Below are 12,008 nucleotides of genomic sequence, written 5' to 3' on the forward strand. Positions count from 1 at the left end.
TGCCAGGGAGCACTGCCAGGTGCTTGCTGTTTAAATTGCTTAATATATTGTATTAAACAAAGATCGATATCAGAATCATGGGCTCCAGCCCTGTCTTGGAGCGTGAGCTTGTCCAGAGCACACAGCATCCCACCGCAGCTGTGCCAGGCACAGTCAGGGATTCATGGACCTGTCTCCTGAGGCAGATCCTGTTGGTCACTCTCCACCTTATCCCAGCCAAAGGGCTGGAGGTGTTGAGAGCACAGAGAGCTACTGCTCCTAAAGTGACCCTCTGCAAAGTCTGGGTGTGCTTTTTACTGACCTCAGCAGGGAAACAGGTAGGGCAACCCTCTGATCTCCAGCTGCCTGACGATGGAAAGATCTCAAACCTCAGAGAAGGGTGAGGAGCCCCAGACCCACCCCACCGAGGCTGTGGGAGGTTGGTTCATTTTGGGGCTGATGGATAAAGCCACAAACTGTGCTGTTAGTCCCCATAAAGGTGAGGTCTGTCACACTTCCAAGCGCTGCGGGCTCAGGTCCAGGCTCTAATGGCTTCATTGTTGTCGGGTTACAATGGGCTGTGATAAAATCTCCAGCTCTGCAGAGCATTTCCTGGCAGGGATTCAGAGCAGCCAGCACACCTCGATTCCCGAGCTGCAGCAGAGCACCCCGTGGCCATCCACTGTCTCAGCATCCAGAGCACAGCCACCACATTCCTGTGCCATTTCCAGGTTGGCAGTAGCCACATAGCACCAAGGATGGCAAAATCTGTTCATTAATAACTTGTCCTGGGCCTCTGAGTGAAGGATGATGTGCTCTACTTGGTAAGTAAAGTGTATGAGGTCTCACAGCTACACTGGTTTATTAATTTGCTTCATTAATCTAATTTCCTACACTCTTTTGGGAAAGATTAAATGAATCATATGTGGGCATGAAAAATCAGTGCAGGGGGAAGAAACGAGGAAGTCTGGCACAAAAAAAAAAAGAAATTCAAAATTCATTAAAAAACACTGGATAAATGTTTGTGGTGACCAGAAGCTAAATAACAAATATTTGTTATGAGGAGGAAAATTCCCCCATCCTCTGCAGATAGGTGGGAAACCCTATGGAAACCCCATGCAGGGACTGAAAATAAGCAGAATCTAAAGAGCTGTGTGAAGCTGGGAACCACGGATTGCTGAGAGCTTCTGTGGTACACTCACATTTGTGCCTCTGTCCTTTTGTTTTCTCAAGTATAGATATGGCTTTGCAAGGAAAAAAAACCAAAATTACAACATGTGAAAATCAAAATGCTCAAACAAACCTTGTGGGTAGGTCACCACAACCCCTGGTAAGTCAGATGTGAGATAAACTTCCCTTGTTTACCCCATCAGTTATGTGTGTGCTCAAGGCCAGACAATACTTTGATATTTTCTGGAAGTCAAACTGAGGGGAAATTGTGCTTTCAGATTTTCAGTAATAAAAATTTTCCAAAGTAGCATATTTTAGCAGAAACTCTCTGAAGTACGATGGAAGCTGTTCTCTGATGAAGAGCTTAAAGACAGGTTCCAAGTCCAATTTACCTGATTTAGAGGTGGTTGAGACACCTGAGAGAGAGAGAGTTGAGTTTCAGGATTTAACCCTTGACCACTCGGAGGCATTGGGAAGACCCAGAGCAGGGCAGGGTTTTAGGGATTCTCCCAACCAGGGGTTAACCTTTGCTTTGTGTAAACGGGAATTTCTAAAAACCTCATGCAGGACATGAGAGAATAAATTTATAGGCTGAGCCTCCCTATTTCCTTGCACAAAACAGGCTCTCTTTTAGCAGTTGTTATGTTTAGCTGTTTTGCATGACTGAATTTCCATTCCCTAGTGGCACATGATGTCCCAGCTTGGAACTGCCACCAGTTTGAGACTTTAAAAGGACTGCTCTCTCCTAGACTTCAGAGATTTCAAATTATAGCTTGTCAGATAACTCCCACCCCTGGTCCAAGTGGCAGATCAGTAGTTTTTCTCCCTTTTCTCCAATGTAAACCCTTGGAACAACCCTCTGAAAAGCACCAGGTCCTGGACTGTCCCCACAGAAGGCAATTAACCCAAGACAAGGGTCAAGACCTGGTCCCACCTTCAGGATTTAATAATCCTTTCATCATTATGACACTTTGAAAGTTGTTAACTGTTTGGTTCATCTCATTTTCAGAAAGTTTCCAGCCAGGCTATCTGCCTCATCTAAATGGAGCATCACTGTCATTTCTCACTCTGATGTCTCAGAGGTCATGGACCATGTCAGCTCCTGCTGCAGAATATCTAATCCCTGAAAATAATTGAAGGGGACCTTTCTGAGACAGTCCTTTATCATCTGGAAATGTGTGCATGGGATGAAGCACTCCTCAGACCCCATATTCCAAAGCAAATGATAGAGGATTAAACAGCTCAGGTGACCAACGCAGTCCTGCCAGGAACAGAGTGGGGACACGGGGACGATAAACACTCCATAAACCAGTGAAGGCTGCAGCTCCACGTTCCTCTGGCTGGCAGCTGGAATGATTGCCAGCATCAGCACAGGCCGTGTGGCTTCCAGTCCTGCCCTGCCACTGCTCCATGTGGTGTCCATGTCCCCTGCCATCGTGTCCCCAAAGGCTTCCTGCCACCCTGGCACCCTTCTGCTTCGCTCTCCCTTAGCTGTCCCATTTTCTCCCCCTAGGAATAAACCACATTTTTTTCCTGGAACGTTTTTAAGGCTTTTGATTTGCAGAGATCAATGTTTCCCCTGCATGAAGCCAGAAGCCTGTTTAGGGGTTGGCTGTGCCAGGCAGGAATGTGTTTATTCCCAGGTGGAACCGATGGGATCCACCACCCCCTGCCTCATGCTCGGTGTTTCTCTGCAGCTGCACCAAGCTGCAGCTTGAAACATGGGATCTGCCTGACTCTCCCAGCCTTCTGTGAGGGATTTTAGTGTTTTCTTCTGGTTCCCTGCTGAAGCAGCAGTGGGCTGGGTTGCTGGTCTGCCCAGTGAGGGGCAGGCGTGGTGCAAGGACTTGTTCAGACTACCTGTGGAATTTGGGGACAGAGGGGATTGATGAAGAGTCTCAGGGAGATGCCTGGGAACTAACACTGCCTGGATCCCCAAAAAGGAGGTGAGCACCAGATGCCAAATTCTAATCCCTGTCCCATGGCAGTGACTCAGTGATGAGTTTTAGGGTAATTTGTTTTTCTCTCTGCTCTTACCCACATAAAGTGATAAATGGTTCACAAACAGAGATCCCAAACTGGAGAATTTTAACAGCTTCAGCAGAAGATCCAGCCCAAAGTTTGCCTCCCCTGAATACACAGCAGTGGTCAGAAGGGTCATTTCACTGCACATCCATCCTGCTTGGGCAGCCATGCATCCCTCTGCAGCCATGCCTCCCTCTCCCTGTCCCTGCTCTCCCGCTGCAATAATCAGACCTTTTCCAAAGACATTTACTAGCTCTTTCCCTGTTCAAAATCCTAAAATAGTTGTCAGGAGCTATTTAAAGCCCTTCACAGCCCAGTGCAGCGTGGGTACAAACAAAACCCTTCTGGGTGAGCCCAGCCTGGCTGTTTATAAACAGGACACAAAAAGCTCACTCACATTGCCCCAGGGGAATCTCAGGGGCTCCTGTTCATCAAGAACATGCCCGGAGATTTGCATGGCCAAGCCCATGGATCATGAACCTGCACTTTATTAATCTGCCCTGGTCAGAGCCAGAGCAGGTTTGAGTAATGCTGGGTCACCCTGGCGGCGTTTGCAGCTTAATTGGTGAAAATGCTTCACACACAGCCAGGCAGCAGCACCAGGGGAACGTGCATCCCACAGCAGCCTGCAGGGAACAGCAGTGCTGCTCCAGGCAGCTGGTCAGGATCTGGAGAGGGAACCAGGCTTTGGAACTGGAGAGGGAACAGGAAAACAGGTGGGGAAAACAAGCAAGGGGTCTGAGTGAGCCATGGAGGAATCCAGCTGTGACATGCAGTTGTTTACTCCAGAGTTCAACAGTGAAACAGGCTGCAAAACTTTTTCAGATTGGAAGGGGAATTGGAAATACAGGGAGTTTCTTGCCACAAGTACTCTACAGTGCACAAATGTCAGCAGACGTTCTTCCAAGTGGCTGTAAGGTCATCCCTATAAATAAATCATCCCAGCCTTGAGGAGCTTCCCGGGAAATATGCATGCTGGCAAATCGTATCTGAAAGAGGAGACAGGTAATGACTGCTCCTTTCAGTGCTGCAGGAACGGAGAGTTTAAGCAGGACCAACAAAAGCTCCTCCAGTTTTTCATCTCTCTGATGAATAATGCAGCACGTCCCATGAGGGGATGGGCAATGTGTTCCAACAAACTGACACCGAACACCAGCAGCGCCAGGGCTGCCTGTTCATCCACAGGATAAAAGCAGGGGTGGAACCACTCCACAGCAGTTGTGTTTGCACACTCAGGTGTGCTGGGGTGGATGATCTCTGGCTCTTTAACCAGGTATCATCCAGTGCACACCTGCAGCTTGACCTGATCCTTACCTGGATCATTACACGATGGTGAGGAAGAAGAAAGGGCACTAAATTACTGCCACCCAGCCCTGGGGCACACCCTGCAGATGGGCCATGTGTCTGCGTGGCTGAAGGACCAGCAAAGAGGCAGCTGCTTCTTTTTTCCATGTCTGGGAATTTATCTGCAAACCAAACTCGGGTACCCACGCAGGAGGTGATGTCCAAGCCGCAGAAACACGAGACAAGTTCCACGGGACAAATCCCCCAGGGCTGCGTGGGCTGGGGTTGGCTGCATGGCACGCTGTGCCACTGCTGAGAGTAAAAACCATCCCTGCAAAGGAAAATATAACATGTAGGCAATCATCTGATTATATGTTTTAATATTTATGCCGCACAGAGCTTACTATAAACTCCTCTGCAAGCAGAACTTTGTGTGCTGAGGAGGGCAGGCACCAGGGCTGGTGCAGGCATTGTGAGCCATGCAGGGTTTGCATGTCTTGCAATCGACTTCCATGGCCATTCCACTAAAACTCCCTGCTGTTCTTCCAGGAAATAATTGGATTTCAAAAGAATAAACCATAATTATTTTTTAAAGTACTATCACGCCATCCTTATCCTAAAGCCTCTGCTGACCTCCCAACAGCACAGATCAGATCCATGTAACACCCTTTAACCTCAACCCACTTTAAAATATTAATCCTCATGCATGGCACAGCATTATTATCCCCTTGCTGGGGCTGGGGAACGCTTGGCAGGGAGATGGGATGAGCTGCTGGTGCTGCAGCAAGCAAGGGGAAAACAGAGTGGGAGAAAGGATGTGCTGGGCAGAGCAAGCTGAGGGCTGGGGCAAGCTGAGGGCTGGGGCAGTGCTGAGCTCCACCCCAGTGCATGGGAAGCTCAGCAAAACCATTGCAAGAAGGAAATAATACCTACCCTGTTTGGGGAAAAACAGTATGTGTGTTAAAACATTCCCCTGGTAAAATTATCTGTGCCATTTTTGAGTTAAGATTAAAAAATAGCTACGTTGGAATGCAAAACAACCTCTGATTTTAATTATTTTGCTTTGGAAAATAGAAGGGATGGAGAAGGTTTCCAAGTGAGAGAGAACTGCACTAAGAGACAGAACACGTGCTTCATGATTTTTCATAAAGGGTGGAAACTGTTGATTAACCTGAAAATATGGCAGGAAAGGCTCACTGTGGACTGAAAGGGCTTTTCTCTCAAAATGCTTTGAACAGAGAATTTATGATCAATACCAGTTTAGAGTCTCTAATGGGCTCAGCTGAAAATGGGTGGCAGACACGTTCCCATCCTACGGGAGCGGTAGATGGATGAACCAACCTCCCCCCTGCCTTCCCACGTCTCATCAAGCACTGCAACCCAGAGATGTTGCCAGTAGCAACAAGGAGCCTTTCACCTGTTTGAGGCTCTCTCCCCTTTGCTTGAGCTGCTCCTGGGCCCTGCTCCTGCTGCTCGTGGCATGTCACCAGAGACTCTGGGCCTCACACTCTGTCCTTGCTTTTTCACCAGGTGTGTGGCTGGAGCTCCGTGGAACCCACGGGGCTGGCATGGACCTGGATAAGGTGTCAGGGCACTGCATTTCATGGAATCACAGAAGGTTTGAGTTGGAAGGGATCTTCAAAATATCCAGTTCCACCCCCTGCCATGGGCAGGGACACCTCCCACTGTCCCAGGCTGCTCCAAGCCCCAATGTCCAGCCTGGCCTTGGACACTTCCAGGGATCCAGGGGCAGCCCCAGCTGCTCTGGGCACCCTGTGCCAGGGCCTGCCCACCCTCCCAGGGAACAATTCCTTCCCAATATCCCATCTAACCCTCAGTGGGAAGCCATTCCTCCTCGCCCTGTCACTCCAGGCCCTTGTCCCAAGTCCCTCTCCAGCTCTCCTGGAGCTCTTTCAGGTACTCAGACTCCAAGGTCTCCCCAGAGCCTCTTGTTCTCCAGGCTGAACACCCCCATTGTGCTCAGCATGTCTCAGTAGGAGATGTACTGTGCTATTGGGCATCCCAGTGAAGCCAAGTCCCTGATGTCAGCATACAGGGAGCCTGTATGATCAGCTACTGCACCTGCACTGGGATAGCATGGATCAGTCCATTAAAAATCAGGAGCTCCAAGAAGAGACCAAGTGAAGCTGCCCAAGGACTCGGTAGCTCATCCATCCATCTAGTCATGAAATCAGAAAGTGTCAGGTCACACTCTGGGAACAAATGTCCATTTATCTTTCATCAGGCACAAGCCAAGTTCTGTGGGGACCTTACCTTGTCCCAGCAGCCAACCTTCAGTCCTTGTGTCTTCAAACAGATCCCACTCCCTGGGCTTCAAGTACTTGCCACTGTCACTGAGCGTTCCCTGAAGATTTTATTAAAATGTAGAAAGCCACATAAAAACTGCAGCTGGCATTTTTTAACAAATAAAGGATGCTAATAGTTTAAAACATATTCCAAAAAACCCTCATTCTTTTTTACGCGTGGGTTTTCACGAGTGTGCTCCGCACTGCTGCAGCCTCCCCCCGCGGGCAGGCAGCCAAAGCCTTGCTGCCGACAGCAGTTGTCAGGGCAGTCTCTGACTGAAGTGGGGGGTAGGTCACGCAATGCTTTACAGATGGCAACCAGCACATCACATTTCCCTGGCAGATCCGCTGGCAGATGCTGCGCCGGGCTGGCAGCCATGGCCATGGTAGCCACGGTGTGTCACGGTGTCCCACAGTGTCCCATGGTGTCCCACGGTGTCCGTGGGCACCTCTGTGCACACTCCAGGGCCAGCAGCCAGCCAGCAGCCACTGCTTCTCCTCCAGGACCTCCCCTGACATCCCAGCTCTCCATCTCCCCTGTAATTTCATTATTGGTGGAACCGTTCTGTGCCTTTCCTCTGCCCCAAGTGCAGCTCTTCCAAACACTGCTTGGTTTTCTTCAAGGTGTTACTCTTGCCTAAAACATCCTGAAATATGGATTCTGAAGGAATGATAAAAGTGCAGATCTCCTCTTCCAGCACCTGTAAAAAGTTGTGCTTAACTTTAGGACTTTTCTGTTCTCTCACCTTCCCCTGAAAAGAAACCTTTTTTTTTTTGTTATTCTGAATCCATTTTTGAAATGACAACGCTGAAAGACTTGAGTCAGTGCCTTTTGTAACTGCAACTGGAAGAAAAAAGGGTAGATTAAATATCTGCAGAGAAGTTTGATGAAGCAAAAAGAGCCTCAGCACAATAGCAGGTGTCAGTCTGCACGAGTATTTCTGGAAAAGGGAAAAGCACAGGGTGTTCGAATCAGAGACGTTGATTATCATTCCCCCCCACAATGACTGTGCAGTTACAGCTGAGAATTACCCAAAGGTGTTAAAATCATTGCCAAAAACAGTAGGAATAAAAAAAATGTAAGGCAGACCAGTGGGAGGGTCCAGCTCTGCTTGCTGCAGGTCCCCAGGAGGGAAAGTCCCAGGGGGGGAGGCCCTGGTTGCCCAGAGAAGCTGTGGCTGCCCCATCTGATTTTGTAGTGCCCTCAAATCAAGCCCAACCATGAAATGGAAAAATTAAATCACAACAGTTGTACTTAATGACAAAGACATGAACAATAAAACAGAGAAAATTATATTCCAGCCAAGTAGAGAAGCCACGTGCTGTGAACTTGTGGTTACCAGGGACTCAACACTGACCCATTTCCCTTGCTGAAAAGGGACTTCTCAGATGTGATTCCCAAGGGCCAGGATGAAATAAGCTGGTGGAGTTTCTAGGACACCTAGATAAAGGGAACCACTCAGCTTTCCATGTGATGCTGGGTATTACAAAGGTGGATTTTGGGGATACAGGCTGTAACCTTCAGCTTAAGCTGAAGATCAAATCAATCCTACTGCTCTGCCTCATCTGCCGTGGTCACTCCAGCTAGAGAGGGACTCACTGCAGGACTGGGTCTGGCACTGGGAGCTCCTGGGGTCTGGAAACCACTGTTTGAGGGATGCAAGCCTGTTGAAAGCCTGGGGGTTAATTCCACACCATCAACAAACATTTGGTTTTGAAATTACCCTTCCCACAACACTGAAGGCCGAGGCTGTTTTTAAAGCCTGGCAAAGATCAATCTCCTTCCTCGGGAACATCAGCACAGAAGAAATGCCCAGGATAAGTCCCATCCCCTGTCCCCATTGATTGTACACAGAGCATCCACACAGGCTGGAGAAATGATCTCTCACTGCTTGGTATTTGTTTAGTGCTTCACTTGCTTTGAATTGCAAGTGCTTTGATAAATGCACTGAGAAGTTCCCCAGCTTCTCTGTTCCATGGGTGAACAGCTGGGTGGGAACTGCCAGAATTACAGGGTGATTTTTCACAGCAGTGCTCACTCCCTGCTAAAGACTCAATGCCTTTTCCTGCTCCTTTATCCTTGCAAACTCCCTGCTCTTCCAGTAGCAAGGCACAGATACATTATACATTTTTGGAGATGGGCTCAACAGGCAATGTTTGAATTTGGGTATAAAAGCTTGATTTAAGGATTTTTGTCCAAAATCAACAGCTCAGCAAGCAAACATTCCCTGGTAGCAACCTGTAGGAGAGCAGTTAAAAATGGGAATAGCAGCCATGGGCTTTATGCATCCATCATAGGGAAAGGCACTGTGGTAGGTCTTGCTGGGTTAAGATCCCTTAAATGTGCCAGAGCCAATAATTCACCTGGATTTGGACAATTCACAACCACATAAAACTGGCAGAGCAAGAGCAAAGCCCCCTCAGCCACCCACACCGAGCAGCCAAGGGACTGACCAGAAACCTGCTGCTAAAATAACAGCCTTAATACCACCAAAATGCCTGGATCAGGCATTTATAAGGAAAACTGGCACATCCCTCACCTCACCCTACCAGCACTTCAACAGGATGAGGAGTGTGAAGGCTCTGGAGCTCCAGGAGTGGGCACTCCTGGGAGCTTGGTCCCTTGGTCCCTCTGCTCAGACTATCTCCTCATTCTCTGTTCAGGGATTTATTGTATGGCACTTCAAAATCCAAGGCAGGATCTAGGAGTAAAAGAGCCAGAGGTCTCCCTTGCTGGAGTGAGTAGGAGTGTTCTCCATCCTCTGTCTAATCCTGTTTGCACAGAGGAGGCAGTTCCCGCTGTGCAGCTGTGACACTGTGTTGGTGCAGCTGTCTCCAATTCCATACCATGTTCCCTGTTAAAATAACTGCCCGTGGTGTCCCTGGGCTCCCTGCAGAACCCACAATTGCATTCCTCACGTTTTCTGGGACTGCACGAGGTCCATCAGGGATGCAGCCTGCAGTGAGCGCTTCCAATACCAAAGGGAAAGGAGGGAACTGCACAGCAGCACCTGCTGAAACAAAGGTTCCATTTCTGGGGGAATCAAAACTCCCACTTTGTGTGGCTGATGCACTCATGGGCAGTTCAGCTCTCTGTTCTTCCAAGTGTCCAGGCTGTATTAAATTTAACATCCCTGTGATAAGGGTTATTATTAGCAGGTGACAGCTACTTTAATGTGCCCAAAGTCAGCAAAGCATTCGCCTTCCTGCACACCAAAACCTTGGATTATTGCACTGACCATGAGCTTTAAGGTCCACTCCAAGCCAAAACATTCCATATTCTATGGTTCAAACCTCTCTACAGGTTTAAGATAAAAACTTTGCTGAACAGCAAGCAGTGCTTTCTGTGCTGCCTCTCAGCTGGGAACTCTGACTGCTCAGGCTAGAAAGTTACAGCCACAGCATTTGGGTGATACCATCCTGTTTAATGGACTTTTTCCTGTAAGTCCTTATTTAAGATGACTCCCTTTATGGCTAAAATTGGCTATTCCTTATTAATATTACAGACCACCAATGATCCCTGCTCACAGCTACAGCAGCCTCTCGCTCTTGAAAATGTGTTAAAAATCACAAACTGGCACCAAAAAAAATTGTTGGAGCAATCCCCATGGTGGAGGCTTCTGAAGGGAAAACTTTTAGCAGTACTGTTTTTCCTCCTTTGGAAAAAAAAGCCACGTTTGCCCAAAGCAAAGTGTTGAGCAGGAAAATAAATTCAGTAAAAATTTAAAAAAATATATTGCTTATAATGGAAGAATTTCAAAACACCTGTGTGTTTATTCTGACTTGTCTCTTGTGGATTTTTAAGCTTCCCTTCCTAACACCTTTTCCAATAAAGCCAGAGGAAATAAATATATGGCACATAAATCCACCTGAGGGGATCAAACAACTCTTCTATTTAATACCAGGCGAGTACTGAGAGCCCTGGTGCTGGCAGAGCCCGGAGCAGAGCACAACAGGATCTCAGGAGAGCTGGAAATAATTAATGCAAAACCCTGCAGTGACCTGGAGTGCTGCAGAGCAGCAGCCTTCCCAGCCTTGGTGGCCTTGAGCTCCTTCTGCAGAGCTCAGCAGGCACTGCTCCCTAATAAGCCTGGAAAAGGCAATAAGGGGTTTTGTTTTCTCTGGACGATGCCCAGGGAAAAGACAAGGATGTGCAAGTTACCATCTTGTTTAAAGGTCACAAATAGGAAAAAACTACTTTCCTAGGTGGAAAAACCTGCTAGATTTCCACTGGCACACAGCCTACTGCTGGATTTACTCCTGACCCACCCACACCACGAGCTGATGCGATTGTGATGATCCCTTCTTTCCTGAAGGCCACTCTTACCAGATCTGGCTGACCTGCTTTGACATCCATCTTCATCTGCAGGACTTGTCCTGGGAAGCTGGACCTGAAATTCCCTCAGAATAAGGAGAACAATCTCCCGGGCTGGAACTTCTGTAAAGTGAGGTCTCCTGAAGCTCTGCTCTTCCTGCCTTTGAAGCCTCTGTGCTTCCATCAGTGGGAATAACACCGGCCGTTCCCAGAGGGGAATCCACGTATTTTTGTTCACACCAAGGGAATCTGCTTTTTTCTTCTTTTAGAACTTCAGCCAAGATGCTGCTACACAATTTAAGGTTATTTATAGGTAAGAGTGAAGAAAACCCCGGAGTCAAAGTTTGAACATTCTTGCACTTGGTTCCATGAGGTGTGACAGGTGTAGCGGTGAGAGCTCTGCAGGAGCCCCCCCCAGGGGGACAAATGGGAATTTGAGCCACAGGAGATTCCTGTCACTGTCCTGACCATGGGCTGGGACAGCTCACAGCACCCCAGAATGGTTTGGGTTGGAAGGAACCTTAAAGACCATCTCATTCCACCCCTGCCACGGGCAGGGACACCTTCCACTGTCCCAGGCTGCTCCCAGCCCCAATGTCCAGCCTGGCCTTGGGCACTGCCAGGGATCCAGGGGCAGCCCCAGCTGCTCTGGGCACCCTGTGCCAGGGCCTGCCCACCCTCCCAGGGAGCAATTCCTTCCCAATATCCCATCTAAATCTCCCCTCCTTCAGCTTAAAGCCATTCCCTGTGTCCTGTCCCTCCAGGCCCTTGTCCAAAGCCCCTCTCCAGCTCTTTTGGAGCCCCTTCAGGCACTGAAGGTGTTCAAGTACCTACCAATTTACTAATGAAACTCTAATTAAACTTCTGCTTTCTTCCCAAATCCATAAGCTACAGAAGAGAGCACTATAAAGGTACCTGCAAATACTCCC

Source organism: Corvus cornix, chromosome 6 (assembly GCF_000738735.6).
Source record: "Corvus cornix cornix isolate S_Up_H32 chromosome 6, ASM73873v5, whole genome shotgun sequence".
NCBI classification, from domain to species: domain Eukaryota; kingdom Metazoa; phylum Chordata; class Aves; order Passeriformes; family Corvidae; genus Corvus; species Corvus cornix.